The sequence below is a fragment of the Mus caroli genome, chromosome 10, assembly GCF_900094665.2.
Source record: "Mus caroli chromosome 10, CAROLI_EIJ_v1.1, whole genome shotgun sequence".
Classification (NCBI taxonomy): Eukaryota; Metazoa; Chordata; class Mammalia; order Rodentia; family Muridae; genus Mus; species Mus caroli.
The window spans coordinates 32,240,531-32,265,516 of record NC_034579.1 but is presented as its reverse complement, the minus strand read 5'-3'; the positions used below and the strand labels follow the sequence as shown (position 1 = coordinate 32,265,516).

The following is a 24,986-nucleotide window of genomic DNA, read 5'->3' as shown; positions in this document are numbered from 1 at the left end:
GTAAACAATTCCAATTACCAATACATGTAAAATTATTATTTTAGCTAATACAGATCTGTAAATAATTAATCTTATCACTTACAAATCATTGCCTCACCTTCTGCATATAAATGTGATTCATTTTCTATGTGCAATGTGAATGACTAATGTATATAAGCAAAGGATACCAGAGGAATGTACTTCTTTATGCATTTTTTTTCTTTTCCAATTTTATGAACAAGAAATCCACTAAGTGTGAATGAACATAGAGAGTGATAGAGAGGGGAAAATGTCAATCATACTGAGATGCAGTCCAAGTATCTTGATTACAAATTTCACTCCTTACTGTGAATACAACACCATGATAAGCCGTCAGGGACTCATCATAATGTTAAAAAAGTCCACGTGTAGCCAGGCAGTGGTGGTGCAAGCCTTTAATCCCAGCACTTGGGAGGCAGAGGCAGATGGATTTGAGTTCGAGGCCAGCCTGGTCTACAGAGTGAGTTCCAGGACAGTCAGGGCTACACTGAGAAACCCTGTCTCGGAAGAGGGAGGGAGAGAGAGAGAGAGACAGAGAGAGAGAGAGAGAGAGAGAGAGNAGAGCGAGAGAGAGCGAGAGAGAGACAGAAAGACAGAGACAGAGAGGGAGAGGGGGGGAGAGACAGAGACAGAGAGACAGAGAGGGGGAGAGAGACACACAGAGAGAGACAGAGAGGGGGAGAGAGAGGGGGAACCTAGACAGAGACAGATAGAGAGAGAGAGAGAGAGAGAGAGAGAGAGAGAGAGAGAGAGAGAGAGAGAAGGCTGCAATAAAAAGGCAGTGCCAATTTATCACTTCTGTGCTAAACGTTTCTCTACTCATTCTCTGAGTAAAGGAAACTACATAAAATACCAATAATAACATTAAAATTATAAATGAAACATAAATGTCTTTGAATTCCACTTTTATAGTTTCTTAAAGGCTCCACAGGATCAGGATCATCACCAAGGGTAAAGTACAGTCCAATGTCTGTGAATCTAAGACTCTGGAATATGCGTGGAGGCCAGTTCTTTAAAGACCTTTTCTCTCATTCTCTGTGACTCTTGTACACAGTCAGGTTTTAGGATGTCTGTGTTAAGAGTTTCCTGAGGAGAGATGGATGGTCATATGATCCCGGCCTCCTATGCACCCTTACTTCTTTGTCCTGGGGTGCTTACAGCGATTATAAGTCCTGTTCTGCTTACTTCCTAGTGTTGCTGTGGGATGTCCCATAGTGCTTATTTTTCTCATATTTAACTGTTTTTAATTTGTGTACTTTTCAGTAACTCAAATTTCACTTACCTTCACATCTTTATGCTCATCCAGGAAGTTCTGTATGTATGGAGGAGAGACTTCCAAGAATATGACAAGTTGCTTGTCTAGTTTCTGAGAGTGTCAGCTGGCTGTTGAAGATCCTGAGGTGGGCAGCAGAAAGCACCAGTCTAAAGCCAGTGGGGCCTGGTTATCTCTAAACAGAGCAGAGAGATGGACAGTTGGTCACCTGTAATCTACAATCGCCAGGATTGGCTGGGGACAAGGTTATCTCAGTAAACTAACAGTGCTACTAAATTTAAACTTGGCTGAGGCTTACTGCTCCTCAATTTAGCACAGTTGTCATTTAAAATTTCACGAGGCTGTGAAGTCAGCATCACAGGATTACTCTGAAGGCAGAAGCAGCAGAAAGAGTTCCTATTGTGCTAACTGACTATTTTTTCAAACATTGAATTAAGTGGGACAATTACTAATTTTATTTTTGATATGCAGGTGCTGAATTCATACTGAATTTCTATGTCAAGGTCCCTTGGAAATACATCTTTACACAAAAGTCTATAGTATCCTGGCTGTCCTGGAACTCACTCTGTAGACCAGGCTGGCCTTGAACTCAGAAATCCACCTGCTTCTGCCTCCCAAGTGCTGGGGATTAAAGGTATGTGCCACCACGCCAGGCTAAATATATAGCATCTTATAAAACAAAAAAGGTGGGATATTTTTACTACATTGCCTTGGAATCACCTGATAATTTTGCAGCTTTCTTTCACATGGGCAATGCTTTGAAGATAATTAGGCATACACATGGATAAAAGTCCATGTATCCTTCCTAGTTTGTATGCCTGGTAATGTATGCTTTCCTACTCAGGAAAATCAAAATTCTTTTATGAGTGAGTTAAGTCGACAATGATAAGAGTTAATATAAAAGGAGAATAAAACACTTTTAAAATTGATAATTAACAATGCAATTGTTTTTATGAAGGGGGAAAGGAAGTAAAAAGTAGAAGTAAATATAAGATCATGAGCACAGGGACAGGCACACACTAAACAGTGAGCACAGGAGACCTTGTATGAGCATAGCTCATGAAAAAGGCTCCACCACCACCCATCTACCTTCTTCTTTCCTGTGTCTCACAAACAGAAATAATAGGATCAAGTGAACTTGTCTTAGACCATAAGAAATGCAAAAATATACTGAATAAAAATGTTACCATAACTTTGATTTATTTATTAGTAAAATGGCTCTTGATGCTTTTCACTTGTATCCATTTGTTAGAATAGGTCCACAAAGCTTCAAGGTAGGTAGCTGTCTTGTTTCCATAATAATAATAAAAAAAAATCAATGAAACTTCACAGAAGCAAAAATATGGCCACCTATGGATGAGCAGCAGAGTCAATTCTACTAAATTTTAAATGCCACTGGTTTGAAATACCAGTGGGGTTGGGGCTAGAGAGATGGTTCACAGGTTAAGCCCACTAGTTGCTTTCCCACAGGATCCAGGTTTAATTTCTAGCACCCATATGGTGCCTAAGAACTATCTGTAACTCCAATTCCAGGGCATTTTTGATGCATCATCTTACCTCCTCAGGCACTCATCCATGTGATACACAAACATTCAGGCAAAATACTAGTAAAACTAGTAAAAATAAAATAATACACTGGATTTTCAGTTCCTTGCTGGCAGACAAAACCCTCCTAAAACTATTAAGCTTTTGCACTGCAGTGACTGTGGCACTCTTTCTCTCTCTCTCTCTCTCTCTCTCTCTCTCTCTCTCTCTCTCTCTCTCACACACACACACACACACACACTGCATTATTATATTCTTAGCATCTAGTATCACCTTTAAATTTTATGACTGATCATGCCAAAACCTTGTTTGGAAACTTTCACTCCATTTCTAATGTTCTTGATATAGAGACCCAGTAATTTATATAGTCGCATGCAAATCCTGGGTTAATAGCCAGTCTCCTGCTTGATATAGTACTGTACACATGTAACCACAGAACTCTTGAGGCAGTGTCTACAACATTGTGAGTTTGAGGCAAGACTGCGATACATAGTGAGATCTTATCTTGCAAATAACCAAAAGGAAACAAAACATATCATAGCCTAATTTCCATAAGCAATAGGAAGCCTTTTTGTTTACCTCATTTTTAGCTAAACAACATTCAATAAAGTATTTAATAGATACTGAGTACCAAATGTATATATAAATAACTCATAAACTGGGTAATCAAGTTTGCTTAATGCTTTAGTTTCTGGATTACTTATAAGCCTATTGAAGGTAAGGATATATCTAGTACATTTGTTGGGAACCAACAGCTGATGACTTACAAACATGAGAGTTGAGAAGTATTTGATTTGTTGATGTTGATTAATGTACACTGGTTCCTCTTTAAAAGGCTAAATTTTTTCCTCTCTCACAAATGGGTAGGTAGATCATTAGTTCTCTACACTAAGAAAAATAATCAAGGACAAACATAACCATTTTGTCAAATTAAAAGTCAGAAAAATTGGAAGTATGTCAGATTCTCTGGAAGTATCCTGATTGTATGCAAATTCTACAGATTAGTTATGAAAAAGCATCTGTACATATGGACAACCTTCCAGCAAACTTTGTGTGAGGTGGATACACTCTTGTGTTTTCAAATATGACATAGTTTGTATTTGAAACCAGAGGCAAAATTCATTATTAGTGATAATTAATAGCTAAACCTTTTCTGAGTAGATCTGGTTCATTTGGAAATTTGTTACCTTTGAATACTTATCTGAAAAGAGCCGAAGAGATTTCAAAGGTGAATTCAAAGTTATGTCTATTGTGCTATCCTGTTATACATAGACCTCTCTCTAAATAAAAGAACTATTTTCTAAACTGTTTAACATGAGAACATGCAGAGGAAGCCAACAAGTGGTGATGTAGTATACCTGGGAGGATGTATGCAAACAGAAGGGTGGTGCCATGCTTGTGTCCTTAGGCTCCTGACTCTATCTAGCATGGCTAGACAATGTTTTCCAAATTAGACACAGGTAGACAGAACAAGGAATTCAGAAATGCAGAAAGGAAGGAGCCAGGAAACGGAAGCAAAGACAACGAAAGTTTTGTACTTGAATAGTATTCTTCCACACTTAATGCCCCAGTCCTGCCAAGCAATGTGGAAGTTTCCCAGAGGTGTATTTATTTAAGAAGCAACTGCCTTTGTACTTCTACAGATTGTTGTTCAGTCCCATATCCTTTCTAGATCATTTAGAACATTGTCTTTCTTAGGAAACTACCAAGAGAGAGGGAAGGAAGGAGGCTTGAGAAAAAAGGAATTCATTCTTTAGGAAACACAGTTTGAAAACCACTCCAAAGAGTTCTTGAAAGAAAAAAAAATCAAAAAGCAGCCTGTTTATACCTTTTCTCCAGGGTACCAAAAGATTTTTCAGGAAGTTAGTGAATCATGACTTAAAACTCAATTGTTTTTCAACAAAATAGATCTCATTAGGGTGTGAGTCAGACTTTCATTTCCCCTGTGGCTCAGGCTCCAAAGGATAGGTTAATTCTGCACCATTTACTTTTGTTCTTTGAATGTATGCATATTTATATATTATATACATAAAAAGTGAACTTAACTGAACCATGTAAGAATGTTCCCTGCTCTATGTACCTCGTCATAGAGGTGTTTTAAAACTGACTCGTATCTATAGAATATTCCACATGCTAGGCTTTAAATTTTATTGTCTTACTGATTTCTTTTCTTTTCTTTTCTTTTCTTTTCTTTTCTTTTCTTTTCTTTTCTTTTCTTTTCTTTTCTTTTCTTTTCTTTTTTGTTTTTGTATTGTTTTTTGTTTTTTGAGACAGGGTTTCTCTATACAGGTCTACAGAGCTATAGCCCTAGCTGTCCTGGAACTCACTCTGTAGACCAGGCTGGCCTGGAACACAGAAATCTGCCTGCCTCTGTCTGCCAAGTGCTGGGATTAAAGGCATTCACCACCACTGCCCAGCTATCTTACTGATTTCTGAATCTTCTGATAAAATTGAGTTTTTCTTTTGGTATTAAATTGAAGCATGGACCAAGCAGTGGTGACACATACTTCTAATCTCATCGATCAGGAAGCAGAGGCAGGCAGATTTCTATGATTTCAAGGCCAGCCTGGTCTACAGAGCTAGTTCTAAGACAGTCAAGGCTACACAAAGAAACTCTGTCTCAATAAACAAACAAACTGAAACATCTTCTATGATTTAACCTCTGTTACTTTAAAAAGTTTTTGTTTTGTTAAGACTAAGAGATTGCTGACTTATGTTCACATTGTGTAGGTGTTCATCTTAATACTGGCTACTTCTAATTCAAAGATGTTGAGTACCCTTTGGCAACTTCCACAATGAAAAGTATATTTCTCCCTTATATTTTGAAAGCTTCTCAAGGAGGCAAGAAATGCAGTACTGTAATATGAGAGATAAATAAGTCAAACTAATTATATATATAATTAGTATATATATAATTTTCCCTCTGTCTAAATGATCCCCTGATCAGTGACTTCCAAGCCATAAGGAGGCCTTAGGGATGTGAGGCATCCAAGGATGCTGGTGTATTAGAAATTGTCCTACCCAGGTGTGCTTCCCACTCAGGAGCTGACTCTGTAGTTGTCAAGTATCAGTTCTTAGCAAGTGTGAGAAAACTATTACCTTCTTCAAACTCTCAGAGGAATAACATGGGAATCAGCACCCTTACCATGGCAGATTTCTCAAGGACAAACAAGTTACAGTATTCATTCTAGATGACCCTGGCTTACTTGATCCATCTAGCACATTGACCCTCTTCACTCTGGCTCTTTCCTCTTTGTTTAAAAAGGTGTCCACTAAGGGAAAGGCCATTCAGGGATGTCTCTATTCTGTGGATTGTCATGATAATTTATACAAATCACACACAGCTCACAGCATGTAGCATTCACTTTATATAGACAACCAGTTAAACTGCTCAGTGAGGCTCACAAGTATTTATTGAATACATGCAGCCTGTTGAAGAATTGTGAATGTTTTTAATTCTTTTCATATTTCATAGAATATCCAAATGCCAAGTAGCTTTTTATTTTCTGTCTGTCCCTGTGCTCTGGATGAACTACAGTGGAGTGTTTCTCTTTTTATGTGAAGGGTCCCCTGAGTCCAGAGACTGTGCCATATATATCTTTCTGCCTGTAATCAAATGTTGGGCTGGGAACAGAAGCTTATAATGCATGGTGATGATCACTACATGCGATATTTTGCATGAGTGCAAAAAAAAAAATTCTATCCTTTATCTCCTATCATTTTCATTTTTTTTTCTGTCTCTGGCAAGACAGGAGGTTTGTATTGCTTCTGAGTGTGAGCATGATACATTTAGATATGCATTCCATCACTCTACAAGATAAAACATATGCTTTGTAACAATCAGCACTGCAATTTTATGCTGAATTGAAATATTTCAGATTTTGATGGGCTTAGCAGATACACACAGGGAAGATAGATGTCAAAGAATAGGCAAATGTTTAACTGTCTCCATCATTGATACTGTTGGCTCTGGTCCCACTAGGTTGGTGCAACTTTCTCAAAAAGTGAATCACACATAGAAATTATGATGACTTTGAAAAATGGGTTTATAGAGCTGGGGAGAAAGCTCAGTTTTACAGTGTGTCTTGTGTAACATTAGGATCCCTAGAACCTACTGCAAAAAAGTTGGGTGTGTTGGCATGCTCACGTAATCTCAGGACTGGGAGGTAAAAATAGATGGAATAGGTCTGTTCACCAGTCTAGCCACAGACCAATGAGAGATGCCCAGTCAAGGTTGTCTTGTGGCCTCTATACCCAGTACATGCATGCATGCATGTGTTTATACACACACACACACACACACACACACACCCATACACAGACTCACAAAGAGCTACGTGATATAGGCTATAGGCTATATGTAAGATATGTACATTATGTACATGCTCTTAATAATGGAGCAACCTCTATAGCTTCACAGATGGATGTGTATATGATAATATTATTTAACGATCTACTTATTTTATCTAAAATTGAAGTTATAAGTATGGTTTTAAAAACTCTGGCAACCATGAAACACTTTTTAGGAGGAATGAGAATAAGGAAGCAGCTAATTCATGTTCAGTTTATACTACTGAATAATGTCTTAGCTGACAGAAAAATATTTGAAAACTAAGATGCATGGTATTGAGGAAATGTTCAGATATGGCAAAAATGAAGCAAAATTTATTGGATTGTTAAAATATTCTTTGGATTTATAGAGTGGAAGCTTCCTATAATCCAGGCTATCTGATGACCTGAGATAAAACACCATTTTTTAAAAGATTTTACTAAAGAACACTTTACAAATACTATGAAAAGCATTATTAAATAGGATTAAATTATAGGATTTTAAACCTTGCTTGTTTGAATATACCTGGGTATGAAAAGCCCAGTGGGCCAGTGTTCAAGTTTGAACCTTAAAGATTTTTGTTCTACTGAACTGAGCTAAGTATCTAAAGCTTCAAACTAGAGTAAAAGTTACAAAACACTACCCAAGAGTGTGTAAATCTAGAGTTCTGGATACAGATCTGTCTCACACACATACCAACAGCCATGTTTGCATATACACACTGCAGTTTGATCTGGACTCTCCTTCCAGTCTCAATACTTTTCTCAGGAAGATTGACTTTTCAACTAATACATCAAAACTCCAGCAATCTGCATGCAAATTCCAAGAATGAACTAACAGGGATGCCAGAGAGGAAAGAGAAACACAGAAGTATGTACAAGCCTATCGGAATTCTGACTTCCTAAAAACCATTTAGTGTCTCTTATAAAATGTTTAACAGCAGTGTTCCTGGGTGATTACTAACCTTTAAAATGTTCTCATCTTTCAACGCAATTCAGCAAATGCAGACAGAAGATCATACAGTGGGAATGATCTGCTATAGGAATGAATGCAGCTGGTATCATTAAAGGAGGCATTCATTACAATGCTCCATGATTATTTACTGGATGAGTAAAGCTGGTCCTCAATACAGCGGATCACTGGAAGAACTAGTTAAGCAAAGTTCTTGTAGCCCTTGATTTTCTAGGGATACGTTCAGAACACATTTAATAGTGCCTCTATGCAGAGCTTCTTCTGAGGTTTGGCTAAGGGGAAGAATGTGTCTACAAATTGGCCTGCTCATGGTCCTTCCATTTGGCAAGCTGACTGTATTTCTACTCTGCAGGCATTTAAGTGATGAAGAAGAAAATTTAAATGTAAGCTTGAAGAAGAATGAGAACATGGCTAGGTTACAACTTTGTGATTTAATATTTCGATGACCTGTGCCCGAAACAGCAGTAAAAGAGCTAAATTCCTCTTCTCTCCTTTTCTCCCTTGATACACTGGTGACTCTATAAAATGTCCTCCTTTGACACCATCGGCTGACAGTGTCTTTCTGTAGCAGTGTTCCTTCAAAAACACACAAAGTTCCAGCTTAGTTGACTCTGTGGGTGTTCTTACAGAGCCTGGGCCACCAACCAGGGAGCATGCAGAGCTGGATCTACATATTTGTACCAAATGTGTGACTTGGTGTTCATGTGTTTCCACCAAAAAATGCAATAGCAGTTGTCTCCATCTCTGTTCACTGAGATTGGATCTTCTTCCCTCCATTTGGACTACTTGGTTGGGCCTCTTGGGAGAGGATGTGTTACACCTGCTGAGACTAGACACCCCAGAGTGGGGTGGCACCCAATGGGAGCTCACATTCAAAGAAGGGGAGGGGGCAAGAGTAGAAGGGTTTGTAAGGGTGGGACTAGGAAGAGAAGAGGGACTAGGGTGTGGTTGGGTCATAAAGTGAATAAAAAATTAAAATAAAAAAATACACAACTATTTTCAAATATGCAATTTTTACTTCTCTGTTTTCTTTTTCTTAAAAGGAAGATAAATGTAATTTAACCTAATTATATGTATTGAAACATATCTATAAATATCTCAATAAAATAAAAAATCAGGCCAAATTCACTCATGACTCCATAAAACCACAGACAGAATTACCTAACAGCACACAGGAGCAATACATTGAAAAATGCAGAAGAAACCATGGCTCTTCCACATTCTGGGCATAGTTTGAGACCTGGATTTTCAACTATCTACATTTTTTTTTCCTTCCTTTAATGCTTTAGTGTTCTTCAAAGACTAGCTCATATCATTCCTATTTTGATCTCTTTTGCATTTAGGTAGTAAGAAATGTTGAAGTCAGAGCTTAAGTCATGTTTACAAACGTGTTATAGGTAAGCTTTTATTTATCAACTTAAAATCTGAGAATGTTCCCTTTCTTCCTTGAGTGACTATTATATGTAAAGTGTTTATTCACATTGTCCAAGCCCAGGTGGAAAAATATCCCTTGATTTGGGTTCTATTGTCAGTAAGTTTGGTTGTTCAGATGTACTAAAGCAGGCCTGCCGCTGTGCGGGCTGCTCAGATAATAAATATCAGACCAATCTCTATGTTCATTCTTTAGTATTTCTGTGTCAGACCATAGGAACAGCCTGACAGTGTGGTTCAAAACTAAGGTGTGAGAATGGGAGCCCCGTTTTACTGCTTTTATTTTCTCTGGCCTCCTTTTTTGTGCAGTTGGGGAGCTTCACCTGATCATGAGGCATAGCCATAAGTACAGAAGTAACCTCTCACAGATGAGGGACCCATGGCTGTACTGGAAAAGTTGCCAAATTCTCAGGTTCGATCTTATTTTTGAAGGGGCTTCATATCCATAGATAGGGGAACTTGTAGTCATTCATAAAATTAATTTCATTGTCAGTCATCTATTCAGCCAATATATATTTGTTGTAATTTGCAAGCCACTCTTTTGTTGACCTTAAATTGTTTTAAGTCAGTTCTGAAGTTTGTATATATACATTCATACTTAGACACACATATATAAATAGTCATATAAACATGCACACAGATACATTTATACACACACATATACAACATATACATACATGCACAAATATACAACCCAAAAACACATATACATAAACACACAGAGACGCACATACAGAGACACACAAGCACACTCATTCATTGTAGGTGCAATTAATCTCCCTCTCTGCTGAGTGACTTTAACTGACACTCATATTTTATAGAGCTTTCTGTGTCCTTGAGTTAATGATGGTGTTTCTGCTGCTGTAGACTTCATGTTGTGTTACATTAATCAAAGTCACCTGCACACCTCTTGACCCCAGAAGAAAGGTATAACGCTCAATCTTACTATGTTTGCTCTTTCACAATGAGCTGCCTTTCTCTTATTATTTGTAAAGCATTAATTTATTGGTTTTCCTACCATTGGACATCTTCCAAATTATTTCTAATCTTCACCGGAAAATTCCTCAATGGAATAAAGTGTTCCAGAATATTTCAATACTAAAAATCCAGAATGTGAGATGCAGGAAATGGGAGAAGAGACATTTGACATCTACTGGAGGACAAGCTTGGAAATGGTTAACCAGAAATGATCCTTTATGGCTAAACACCAGATCAATGCAGTTGCCCTAGTTTAATTCCTTCACAAAAACTACGGTAAATACACAAATATATTTTTGTTGTGATTTAAAGTATAAAAAGCCCACCATGTAATCTGGACTCTCTTTTCTATGTAATTATAGTCATTTTCTAAAGTGTCTGGTATGAAAACATACAGCCACAACTGTAGTTTTCAGTAATTTCTCATGACATCTCTGAGATCAACATCCATTATATTGCTCTCTGTACTCCACAACCCAAAACTACTCAAACTCTTTGCTGTTGAGCTGAGTATTGATCATGGCTGAGATGAGACTCTGTGGTGCTCTGAGTTCACTCATAATGTCATCCCAAGTGCCATCCCTGGGACCTGCTGTGCTGCCCAAGGAACAATAAAAGCAGAGGGCATTTGTCTGATGCATCTTTGATATCAAAGGATGCACAAAGCAATGGTTCACTATTGATGAGGCATGCAAAACAGGCAGAGCAAGATTTAACAAGAAAAAGAAATCCTGGACAATTCACAGCTTTAAAATAACATCCTTCCACCTTCTTTAAGTGCATCTATATATTTCAAGAAACATCAAAAGTTTCTTAGACTACAAAGCAAATCCTCTATGTCCCTTATCTGCAACTGCAAAAGTCAATAATTAGTAATTAAGAAATTACTCTCTTCAGGAACTCTTTTTTGGGTATTTCAGTATGGGAAAATCAAACTTTCTTTGAGAAGTTCCATATTTACTCAGGTTAGAACAGATAAACATTGCCAGTATTTTCCTTTTTCTCACCAGCTCCATCCTCTACCTTTGTCATTCCCAGTACTGCTTTCCCTTTTATCTGCTGGCATTATGCATTCTTTCTATAACCACGTACTTTTTTAAAGGAACAGATAAGCACCATGGAAAACAACTTCCTTGTCTGTTATAAAAAGTTCGGTTCTTATCAGGTGAAGTCATAATGTGGGAACGTGTTTACCTGGTAATAAGATCTCACACAATATCCTTTACGATATTGGTTTCATTACAAAGTGCATCTTTGCTGGCAGACTCAGGAGTACAGAAAAGGTTCCCTATAAAGGCCTTTGAAAAGGAATGCTGAAATATGTCCAGCTAAATCATGCTAGGAGATCTGGATGTTGATGAGTTTTGTATAGGGGTGTATATCAAAGAGCTCTTAGGAAAAAAGAGTTGCAGAAAGTTACATGAGAAAATCCAAGGCTAGGCATAAATCTTTCCAGAGTAAGCCGAAATGTGAACATCTCAGGAAAGATGGCTGATGGCCATGCTGTTTAAGCTAATTGATGTTCATCATCATTTTACTGGACCTTTCCTTCTATCACACTACCAGATATAGTTACTTATTGATTTGGTTGTTTTCTTTTCTTTGTCTTTATCAATTGCTTATACATTTTATTTTAAAGACCTGCGTCATGTATTCTTAGCCTCTAGTTCAATAAAGAGTCTATAACTTTGCTAACAAAACAGCTACTAGCTATTTGGGGCTATTCAGTGCATGAAATGTGGCTAGTCCAAACTAACACAGCTGTAACACCACTGACTTTGTAAAGATGGTTCAAGAGCCTTACTTACTTATTACTTAGTAAGTGATTCATGTGGAAAGAATAGTATTTCTATTTACTTGATTAAATACATTATTAAATTAATTGGACCTATTTCTTATATCTCATTAAATGTGGTTGCTGGAAGATTTGGGATGTCATATCACTCAAAATAAACTTTTCTTAAACATTACCGGTATAAAGAGTTAAATATGAATGGATAAATGGATGAATGAATGAGTGACACACACACACACTCAGGGATGATACTACCAAATTAATGATATCTAACTTTTCATACTCAAGGAAAATTAATCAACAGTTATAGTAGACTTCCTCAATCTCCCATGTCTTTCCCTTTTTCAGAATCTCTTACCATTGTGATGTGTTTTGCTGATTGTTTCCCTAGATTTCCATTTGGGGGTTAATAATGAGTTATTTAGTCATAGGAATGGTATTGCACATGCTGTGATGAAAGTTTAATCAAGGCTTACACTGTTTGTTCTCTTTAGTCATTATGAGAACTTGCCCATCTTGACTAGATTATTTATAGAGAGGGCATGTAGGACCAAGTCCAGCTGCTGCCATGAAGCCTACCTGTAGTATCCTTAGCTTATCTCTGTCTAGAGGACCAAACGCCCTGAGATCACTGGCAGCAGATTCCTGAGTAGGATGGATGTTGCTCAGCATAGTTCTAGATGTTGTCCTGTTGGTTAGCCAGACTTACTCAAAGGGCTCTTTGCCATGAACATGGGATCTTCAGAGCTGAGCTTTGTTTAATGAAACAGTTAACACTTTAGCTCACAGTCAGTTTTAACCTCTCAGCCTATATTCTTACGTAAATCCTTTTGCAACATTCATAAATATGAGAACTAGGAAAGATACTCTAAAAGGATATGGGCAAATTCTGGTCCCCTGAAGTGTTTGTTACTCATTGATTATCAAGGGGGATCTTAGGGCAAACACCAGAAGGGATGCTAAAATGTAAATAAGACTGATCTATATAGCAAGATTATTTTTGCTATAGTCTTATTTTCTCAAGCACGTGTTACTTCATTAAAAGGCCTCCTTTTTAAATGTTCCTAGATTTCTATTGTTGGAGAAGGTTTATGTAACCAGCTTTGTCTTTCTATGCTACATGCTGAAAAGAGGACTGAGGGAATTTGCTTAGGGGGACCATCACTTTCTTTGTATGCAAAACACTGTTGGGAAGAAGTTCTGTGTACTATCTAATTGTTTCTTTGGGCTCTGGTGGTGCTATATAAGGGCAGGGAGCATGAAAAGAAATGGGATTATGGTTAGAGACTTAAGAGACATAAGTGGAATTGTGCCGTTTAATAGAAGTCAGAGAATGGGGGAGGGGTGTGTGACAGTTTGAAATGAAAGAACTCCAAGGAAATGAGGTTTTAATGCTATGAGCAGAAATGGGAAAGAGGTCGGAACAAATGTCTCTACAAGTTTTGTTTGAATTTTCTTTACTTTAGAAAACCATACATTTGAAACATTATTTAACATATGTATTTTTAAAAACATACCACCGTTATGAAACTGATGTTATAGATCCCAACCTCAGAGTTCAATTGACTTCCTCAATTAAGGCTTTTTCCTGAGGCTTCAATTATCCATAGTTAACTGCAACATAAAAATGTTGTATGGAATTCTAGAAATAATTTCCATTTGTAGTTATACAGTATTTGAATAGCAAAACAGACTCATACTATTTCATTCTGTGCCCAACCCCCATCCTACCTATCAGGATGTAAATTATCCTTTTGTCTAGATATTTATGCTGTGTCACCCATTAGATGCTTAGTCCTGGTTGTTTGATACAATGTCACAGAATCACTGTGCCTGTGCACAGGTCATTCTTAATTATACTTAATAATAGTCATGAAAGCAAGAGTCAGAGGCACTCAGGCTTACGACCTGGAAAGGCACATTACTTCTCTAGTAGGTGGCAAAAATGTGGCACATGTAGGAAAAATACCTATTGAGCATCCAATACTAGTGTGACTTCAGGTACCCACTGAGGTGTGCTTTTCCATAGAGAGGAGTCAGTGTCACAAGTGCACAAAGAAATCTGCTATGAAACAGAAGTGTAGTGTGGTGAGTACAACAGAGGAATCTCAGGACCTCCAAGGCCTTTTGCCACCCATATCATTTACTAGCTGGATAACTGACAGTTAGTTCAGCCATACACTTACTCGGCAGAGAAAAGTGTCTAATGGTGGAATGCTCAGAATCCAGGACTCCTAATCTCAGGATTAGGTAAGAAAATGAATATTAAGATATTTGGCATAGGGTTCAGATAGAAACCTTAGCTAAAGTACTGGAGCACAGTACTTTCTTTGTTAAAATTTGAAGATAAGGCCATAGTCAGTGTGAGAGTTGAACTGGACCCACGTGCTCCACTCCCTAAGCTATATTCCAAAACCAGGGCTGGCTGCTTAAGCACCTGCTAATTGAAAGAATTCTATCTTTTATAAGGTCACTTCTGTGAAAGACCAAAGACACTACTTGTAGCCTCCCTCAGCCTTGAAGCAGGCTGAGCCAGACCTTGACTTTGCTGCCATTAAGGAGATTACCTAGGGTGGAACCTTCCTTCCTATATCACTCTATTTTCAGCCACTGCTACCTGCTGAGAGGCCGTTGAGCTATTCCAGAGACTATACTCTATCCTACACATCATCACCTGCAGCTGGTTCCAGGCTCCAAGAATAAATTGGCAGGAATGCCCCCCCCCCTTTATAAGCGCATTTGCCATTAAACATTTGAGCTTTGATCAGGAATCTTGACTTAGCTCCATTTTTTCTCTCGACTGCCTAGTTCCCCTCTCTTTTCAGCCCCAGCTTGCCTCCCAGGTGAAACCCGGTTCATGTGAGCCAGGGGTCCAACAACTACTTGCCAGCTGCAATTGACAAGGAACTTCCTAAATACGGAGGACTTCAATGCTGAAAATCATAATCAAGTGGCTACCATGAACTTTAAATGTAAGACTCTATAAGATTACCTTACATGTGATTCAATTGTTGCCCCAAGTTTACTTCAAAGGGAAGAGAGAAGAGGTAAATTGCTTAACCAAATATTTACTATCTTGCTTTTAACTATTTTTAGATGTTAGAGGTTAAGACATACAGGTGCTGTTACATGGGGCCATGACTGCAGCCTCATAGAATCTTAGCTTTCACCAGAAATTCAGACAGTGAATCACAAGGTGGCATCTATGTTTTAGACACTGTTAGTGTAGAAGAACTGTTGAGAAAAATGCTTTGTTAATTTCATATCTGTGCTTTGAAATATATAATAATGATGATGATGATAATAATAATAATAAATATAACAAAAATTGATAGCTAATACAATATAGGTAGTATTTTGCTCACAGTTGACCAGAAACACAAAAAATATTAAAAAGTAATTTTTTTTCATTTTTAGTACTTTGAAATTGTAAAATAGCACTGTGCTTTTGACATAAAAGGAGGTTTAGATTTATAGGATCGCAATGTGTGCCCTCATCCACAGCTATGAGGCAGAGATAGATGAGAAAAACCCTCTGGTTCTTCCTATGCACTGTGAGTTATGCTTAGTATAAAATGGCAAGTCAGGACCATCAGCAGCAGCAATGTCTTGGAATACAGCCAGCCCAGTGGCACAGATTGCGACACTGCAGTTCTGCAGAGAAGAGATGGCAACAGGATACCTGAATATCCTTTGTTTGATGAGCTGATATGGAGATAGTCACAAGCTGTGAGGACATATACACCTCTGCCATGATGCTGCAGGACAGGGTCAATGGGTACTTGGAGAACAGTGGACTGTTGGGAATAGAAAAGAACCTGGAAGATTGCTCTGACATGGCACAATCAGAGAGAGAGGCCTCATTTTTCAAGGCAAACTACCAAGCAAATTCTGATGAAGAGTAGACTCCCAGGGTCCTAGCTTCTGACTCCTCCACCATAAGCCAAAAGAAACAAGGCAATTGCCATGCTTACACTAGGGAATGAAAGCATGCGCACACCACCCAAACTAAATGGGTGCCATTAGAACCAAGAAACCTTGAAAGCACCATGTTTACATTGATGTATGTTTTTTTGTGCACCAGGACCTGCAGTTAGTTTTCAGCAAGTTTGATTGTCCTGTGGATAGTGGTAATGGAGCTGATTATATCTACAGGCTTCACACATAGGCACACTGATAAACACTGGCATGGTTTTTGGTCCTGATTACACCTAAAAATTCTCTATTAACAATGCGCAAACAGACTGTTTGATATATGCACTGTGGTATACTCTGTTAATAAAACATCTTAATATAAATTTGAATATAAATTTACAGGAATATACTTTTCTAATGTTCAATTATTTCCATGATTGCCAGCAAAGGAAAACACTGCAGAGAGTTATATTTACGAATTAAATCACCAAGGGGGTTAGTGAAGTCTTGAAGGCTTAGTCATATGAGTCTTAAAAATTTTTAGATGCCTCTGCTTAAATCACAGTGTTTTTAAGAGGCCCAAAAGTGATGTTAGATATAGGTGTGACTTGTAATCCATCACTACACACACATACTTTAAAGAGTAATCAAGAGGGTTTTTCCACAAGTGTTTATGGCAGAATTACTACAGTTTCTCTTCTATTCTTCTCAGCTTTAAAAGACCATGATATGGTTTGTCTACAATCATTTAAACTAAGGCAAATAAAAAGTGGCTTTAATGATAAATTACACAGCTGCATTTCCATTAAAGGAACAAAGGGGTACTCCCAACACCCTAGCTGTCTCCTTATTTATAGCTTCCGGAATGTCATCTTCCTACTCAAAGCTAAAATCTTCCCTGGTTAGCTGATTTAGAACTGATACATCTGAAAATTACAAGTCTCATATGACTAAGCCTGCAAACCTTTAGTAACTCTCCTGGTGATTTAGTTCTCGGAATACAGAACAGTAAGGCCAGGCACCCTTTATTAACTGCAGTGACTACAAAGAGCCCAGCAGTGGCTTTGCTCTGCACCTTTAGAGAGGCAAAGCTTCCATTCTAGCCAGTCATTGTAGATAAGCAAAACACCAGCAAGAACTCTGAACAGAAAAGTAACTCAAACTTGCTCCTCCGTCAGAGTCTGGTTTTGTTTGTTTCCATAATCAGAAAGAGAGCAGGAAGAGGAGATTAAACAAAATTTCCTCTTTTCCTAATGTTATTTCATTTTTAATCAAAGTTCCTGTCCCAGTGAAGTCATCTTCATGTGTTTCCTCCTTAATTTTGTTTCCCTTCCCATCCTTGTGGAATTGGTAATTCACTCAGCTGTGAGTTATTGAGTCTCATCTTTCAAAATGTCTGCTGCAGTGAGTGAAGTCCCTCCTGTCATTACTCTTGCCGCAGCCATTAGATGTTCAGCTTTGGTGAATTAAACACAAGGAGCCACATGGGAGAACACTCTGTTTTCTAGTAGAGGTGTCAGTATGAATTCGGGACACCAGCTATCCAGACAATGTGTTAAGCAAATGGCCATCTATAAAAGGAGCTGTGCTTTGCCTGTTTCTTTTGATGAATTCCTGAAAACAGTAAACCTTCATGAGAGGAGACAGATAAAGGATGTGAAATTTAAAAGAGTAGCAGATGACTGAATTTGAAATGAGAATCTGGTCTGAAGTATCAGGGCAATTGGCAGAAATGTGTCTTGGAAGAAATCTTCGGATAGCAGTTTATAGATCTTGTGATTGCAAAGTATCAAGTAAGATTTCCCATAAATATCAGGTTCCACCAGACTCCTCTTAAAATTCTGCTGGGTCAAAATCAGTGGAGAAACACCACCTGGGTTTTAGGACTCCTTTCTCCTATTACCCTCTTTTGCCCATGTCCTTGAATATCATTGCAAGTCTGCTTGGCATCCTATCTGTTTTCTCCTTGTTCTGTACACTGAATAACACTGTGAGTATAAATAACATTTACCAGAGCTACAAACTTTAATGTATTGTTTGGGTATGTTTTTTGTCTTTTGGGTGTTTTGTTTTGTTTTGTTTTGTTTTTTAAGTCAACAGAAAGTGTGCTGGCTAGTTTTTTGGGGTTTTTTTTGTTTTGTTTTGTTTTGTTTTTCCAGCTTGATAAAAGATTTAGCCATTTGAGGATTTGAGGGGAGGGAGCCTCAATTGAGAAACTGCCTCCACAGTAAGTCTCTAGGCAGGACATTAGGATATTTTCTTAATTAGTCATGTGGGAGTGGCAAATCTTTTGTAGATTGGTCCTACCTTATTCCTGAGTACTATAAGAAAGCAGATCTAGCAAGCCATGAGGAACAAGCCAATAAGCAGAACTACTCCATAGGCTCTGAATCAGCTCCTGCCTCCAGGTTCCTTCATCATTTAACTTCCTGCCTTGGCTTCCCAAGATGGCCTGGGGCTGGCACCAACCGGAACCTTACCTGAGAATGTTATCTTTATGGACTAACACATTTTCAGATGTTTGTTTGGCAAATGAATACCTAAACTATCCATCAAACAATTTAATTATGTGCAGCAATCTGATGAGCATGCCCTCTCCTTATGCTGCCTGATGGCTGACTGAATTTTTTACTATGTCAATTTTGGCAAGCTAATAGAACTTTGTACAGTAAACTGTTAGTGCTGGCTTCTTATTTAGCAACAAATACATTTACAGCTTTCCTTCCCAAGATGGTATTAACCCAAAAATTAGTCCTTCATTTCTAGTACAGAGCTACTAAAAGGGTTTCCACCGTGTGTGTGTGTGTGTGTGTGTGTGTGTGTGATTTCTGAAGTCAAAGTGAAATTTTATTATTTTTTATATAGGAAACTAGGCTAAGTTTTTAAATTCAGTTAGAAAAATAAGCTTCCTGTCTTAGGATTAATAATGCCATGCTGCAGGCTCCCTAGCACACCCAGGATCTTTGGATCACTGGTGAGTGGAATGCAACATCTGTTCCAAAACAACCAGGAGGGGCCTGTGCCAAAAGAAACAGGGACACAGGAAACCCGCCTGACCAGCAGTTGGGGTTCATTCTGGTTGGCACCAGCCCCCAGGCCAATTTGGGCACGAACTCAGAGGACTGTCCCACAGTCCCAAGAGGACTCTCCGTGCCGCAGGTGCCCTAGCACACCCAGAATTTTAGGATCACTGAGGAGACTTGGCCTCCAGAAAGGGCTCTGACCCGGGGACTCAGGTGAGAGCTCCATCTCGTATTCCAGGTCTCTCAGAAACCAATCTACACAGGAGAGCGCAAGGGCCACAGAAACAACAGAGATTCTTGGACAGGGTTCCTTTAGGCCTTCATTTTCAGCCAGGAGGCTGACTTGAGGACCAGACCTGTGTGAACCTTCCCTGCAAGAGGAGAGCTTGCCTGCAGAGAGTACTCTGACCACTAGGACTCAGGAGAGGGTTGGACTACCAGGAGTGCTGACAGAGGCTAACAGAATCACAGGAGAAACAAGTCCAGCCAGAGACAGCTAGAACATCTAACTCTAGAGATTACCAGATGGTAAAAGGCAGCTGTAAGAATCTTACTAACAGAAACCAAGACCACTGAGAATCATCAGAACCCAGTACGCCCACCACAGCAAGTACTAGATACCCCAACACACTGGAAAAGCAAGACTCGGATTTAAAATCATATCTTATGATGCTGGTAGAGGATTTTGAGAAGGGCATTAATAACTCACTTAAAGAAGTACAGGAGAACACAGATAAACAGGTAGAAGTACTTAAAGAATTACAGGAAAACAGTGCTAAACAGGTAGAAGTTCGTAAGGAGGAAACACAAAAATCCCTTCTAAAATTACAAGAAAACACAACCAAACAGGTGATGGAATTGAACAAAATCATCCAAGATCTAAAAATGGAAGTAGAAACAATAAAGAAATCCCAAAGGGAGACAACCCTGGAGATAGAAATCCTAGGAAAGAAATCAGGAACCATAGATGCAAGCATCAGTAACAGAATGCAAGAGTTAGAGGAGGGAATCTCAGGTACAGAAGATTTCATAGAATACATGGACACAACAATAAAAGAAAATACAAACTGCAAAAAAAAAAAAATCCTAACTCAAAACATCCAGGAAATCCAGGACACAATGAAAACAAATAAATCTAAGGATAATAGAAGTGGGTGAGAATGAAGATTTTTAATTTAAAGGGCCAGTAAATATCTTCAACAAAATTATAGAAGAAAATTTACCTAACCTAAGGAAATAGATGCCCATGAACATTCAAGAAGCCTTCAGAACTACAAATAGACTGGACCAGAAAAGAAACTCCTCCTGACACATAATAATCAGAACAAAAAAAAAATCACTAAATAAAGATAGAATATTAAAAGCAGTAAGGGAAAAAGGTCAAATAACATATAAAGGCAGACCTAATATAATTACACCAGACTTCTCACCAGAGACTATGAAAGCCAGAAGATCCTGGACAGATGGTACACAGACTGTAAGAGAACACAAATGCCAGCCCAGGCTATTATACCCAGCAAAACTCTCAATTACCATAGATGGAGAAACCAAAATATTTCATGACAAAACCAAATTTACTACGCACACACTCCAGTAAGTCTGCTTGGCAGACCGGGAGGCCTGGAAGCACTCACGAGGCAGGGAGTAGAAACTGCCTATACTAGCAGCTTGACAGAACATGTAAGTGCTCTAGAACAAAAGGACACAAATTCACCCAAGTGGAGTAGACTGCAGGAAATAATCAAACTCAGGGCTGAAATCAACTAAGTGAAAAGAAAACAACAACAACAACAAAAAAAACTGTTCAAAGAATCAATCAAACCAGGAGCTAGTTCTTTGAGAAAATCAACAAGATAGATAAACCCTTAGCCAGACTAACTAGAGGGCACAGAGACAGTATCATAATTAACAAAATGAGAAATGAAAAGGGAGACATAACAACAGACCCTGAGGAAGTCCAAAATATCATCAGATCCTACTACTAAAGACTATACTCAACAAAACTGGAAAATCTGGATGAAAAGGACAATTTTCTAGAGAGATACCAGGTACCAAGGTTAAATCAGGATCAGATTAACAATCTAAACAGTGCTATATCCCCTAAAGAAATAGAAGTAGTCATCAATATTCTCCCAACCAAAATAGCCCAGGACCAGATGGGTTTAGTGCAGAGTTCTATCAGACCTTCAAAGAAGACCTAATTCCAATTCTCCTCAAACTATCCCACAAAATAGAAACAGAATGTATTCTACCCAATTCATTCTATAAAGCCACAATTACTCTGACACCTAAACCACATAAAGATCCCACACAGAAAGAGAATTTTAGACCAATTTGCCTTATGAATATTGATGCAAAAAATCCTCAATAAAATTCTCGCTAACCGAATCCAAGAACACATCAAAACCATCATCCATCATGATCAAGTAGGCTTCATCCCATGGATGCAGGGATAGTTTAATATATGGAAATCCATCAATGAAATCCACTATAAAAACAAACTCAAAGACAAAAACCACATGATCATCTCCTTAGATGCTGAGAAAGCATTTGACAAAATTCAACACCCATTCATGATAAAAGTCTTGGAGAGATCAGGAATTCAAGACCCATACCTAAACATAATAAAAGCAATATACAGCAAACCAGTAGCCAACATCAAACTAAATGGAGAAACTTGAAGCAATCCCACTAAAATCAGGGACTAGACAAGGCTGATCACTTTTTCCCTACCTATTCAATATAGTACTTTAGGTCCTAGTCAGAGCAATTAGACAACAAAAGGAGATCAAGGGGATACAAACTGGAAAGGAAGAAGTAAAAATATCATTTTTTGCAGATGATATGATAATATATATTAGTGACCCTAAAAATTCCACCAGAGAACTCCTAAACCTGATAAACAGCTTTGGTGAAGTAGCTGGATATAAAATTAACACAAGTCAATGGCCTTTCTCTACACAAAGATTAAACAGACTGAGAAAGAAATTAGGGAAACAACACCCTTCTCAATAGTCACAATTAATATAAAATACCTTGGTGTGACTCTAACTAAGGAAGTGAAAGATCTGTATGATAAGAATTTCAAGTCTCTGAAGAAAGAAATTAAAGAAGATCTCAGAAGATGGAAAGATCTCCCATGCTCATGGATTGGCAGGATCAATATAGTAAAATGGCTATCTTGCCAAAAGCAATCTACAGATTCAATGCAATCCCCATCAAAATTCCAACTCAATTCTTCAACGAATTAGAAAGGGCAATCTGCAAATTCATCTGGAATAACAAAAAACCTAGGATAGCAAAAACTCTTCTCAAGGAAGGATAAAAGAACCTCTGGTGGAATCACCATGCCTGACCTAAAGCTNTACTACAGAGCAATTGTGATAAAAACTGCATGGTACTGGTATAGTGACAGACAAGTAGACCAATGGTATAGAATTGAAGACCCAGAAATGAACCCACACACCTATGGTCACTTGATCTTCGACAAGGGAGCTAAAACCATCCAGTGGAACAAAGACAGCATTTTCATCAAATGGTGCTGGCACAACTGGTGGTTGTCATGTAGAAGAATGCGAATTGATCCATTCTTTTCTCCTTGTAGAAAGCTCAAATCTGAGTGGATCAAGGAACTCTACATAAAACCAGTGACATTGAAATTTATAGAGGAGAAAGTGGGGAAAAGCCTCAAAGACATGGACACAGGGGGAAAATTCCTGAACAGAACAGCAATGGCTGGTGCTGTAAGATTGACAATCAACAAATGGGACCTCATAAAATTGCAAAGCTTCTGTAAGGGAAAAGACACTGTCAATAAGACAAAAAGGCCACCAACTGACTGGGAAAGGATCTTTTCCAATCCTAAATCAGATAGGGGACTAATAGCCAATATATACAAAGAACTCAAGAAGCTGGACTCCAGAAAATCAGATATCCCCATTAAAAATTGGGGTACAGAGCTAAACAAATAATTTCCAACTGAGGAATACCAAATGGCTGAGAAGCACCTGAAAAAGTATTCAACATACTTAATCATCAGAGTAATGCAAATCAAAACCCTGAGATTCTACCTCATACCAGTCACAATGGCTAAGATCAAAAATTCAGGTGACAGTGATGCTGGGGATGATGTGGAGAAAGAGGAATACTCCATTGCTGGTGGGATTGTATGCTGGTACAACCACTTTGGAAGTCAATCTGGCAGTTCCTCAGAAAATTGGACATAGTACTACTGGAAGATCTTCAATACCTCTCCTGGGTATATATTCAGAAGATGTTCCAACTTGTAATAAACACACATGCTCCACTATGTTCATAGCAGCCTTATTTATAATAGCCTGAAGCTGAAAAGAACCCAGATGTCCCTCAACAGAGGAATGGATACAGAAAATGTGGTACATTTACACAATGGAGTACTACTCTGCTATTAAAAAGAATGAATTTATGACATTTTTAGGCAAAGGGATGGACCTGGAGGAGATTATCCTGTGTGAGGTAACTCAATCACAAAAGAACACACATGATATGCACTCACCGATAAGTGGTTATTAACCCAGAAACTTAGATTACCCAAGATACAATTTGCAAAACACATGAAATTCAAGAAGGAAGACCAAAGTGTGGATACTTCCTTTCTTCTTAGGGTGAGGAGCGAAATATCCAAGGAAGGAGTAACAGAGACAAAGTTCAGAGCTTAGACAGAAGGAAGGACCATTCCACTCAGGGATACAACTTATAAACCACCACCAAATCCAGACACTATTTGATATGCCAAAAAGATTTTGCTGACAGGACCCTGATATAGTTGTCTTTTGTGAGGCTATGCCAGTGCCTGGCAAATACAGAAGTGGATGTTCACAGTCATCTATTGGATAGAACACGGAGCCCCCAATGAAGGAGCTAGAGAAAGTACCCAAGGAGCTAAAGGGGTCTGCAACCCTATAGGAGGAGCAACAATATGAACTAACCAGAACCCCCCAGAGCTTGTGTCTCTAGTTGCATATGTAGCAGGGGATGGCCTAGTTGGCCATCTATGTGAGAAGGGGCCTTTGGTCTTTAGAAGAATATATGCCCCAGTACAGGGGAATGCCAGGGCCAGCAAGCAGGAGTGGGTGGGTAGGGGAGCAGTGGGGGGAGGGTGGATAGTATAGGGGTCTTTTGGGATAGCATTTGAAATGTAAATAAAGAAAATATCTAATAAAAATAATCTCAGGTAATCTGAACAGGTCTTGTCTTCCATGGTGCTTAGTCTAAATCATTTAAGCAATTCAATAATTGCCATGATCAAATCATGTTTTTAAAGAAAAACATTCAGTATTTAAAATAAAAGTTTCTTAAAAAAATGTAGGTAAAAAGGCTTGATGTTGAGCCTGATGACCTGAGTTTTATCCCTGCATTTTGTTATAGAAAAGCAAAGTCAATTTTACAAAGTTGTCCTTAGATCTCAGGCAAATACACAGATACTATGGCAACTGCATCCTTTAGTTCATACCAAACCCCTATTCCAACCAGGATATATTACATATAGTCATGGTTATGTTGACATTTAAAAATTAAATGATATAACTGTCGCCTTTGGTTTTAATATGTATGGGAGTCATTCAGCATAGGGTGGTGCGTTGAGCATGTTTGACCCAGGGATTTGCACTATTAGGAAGTGTGGCCTTGTTGGATTAGGTGTGGCCTTGGTGGAGGAAGTGTGTCACT

The 24,986-nt window shown here is 38.4% G+C and overlaps 1 protein-coding gene across 4 annotated transcripts in view; it reads right to left on the bottom strand.

The window, feature by feature from the left end:
* The window catches only part of Hs3st5 (heparan sulfate-glucosamine 3-sulfotransferase 5), a 291,841-nt gene that overhangs the window by 182,559 nt on the left and 84,296 nt on the right, over positions 1–24,986 (bottom strand). For all 4 annotated transcript variants that reach the window (XM_021174949.1, XM_029482552.1, XM_029482550.1 and 1 more), the window contains one exon: positions 1,301–1,466. The gene's annotated coding sequence lies outside the window, so the exon portion shown is untranslated. The remainder of the gene's footprint in view (positions 1–1,300; positions 1,467–24,986) is intronic.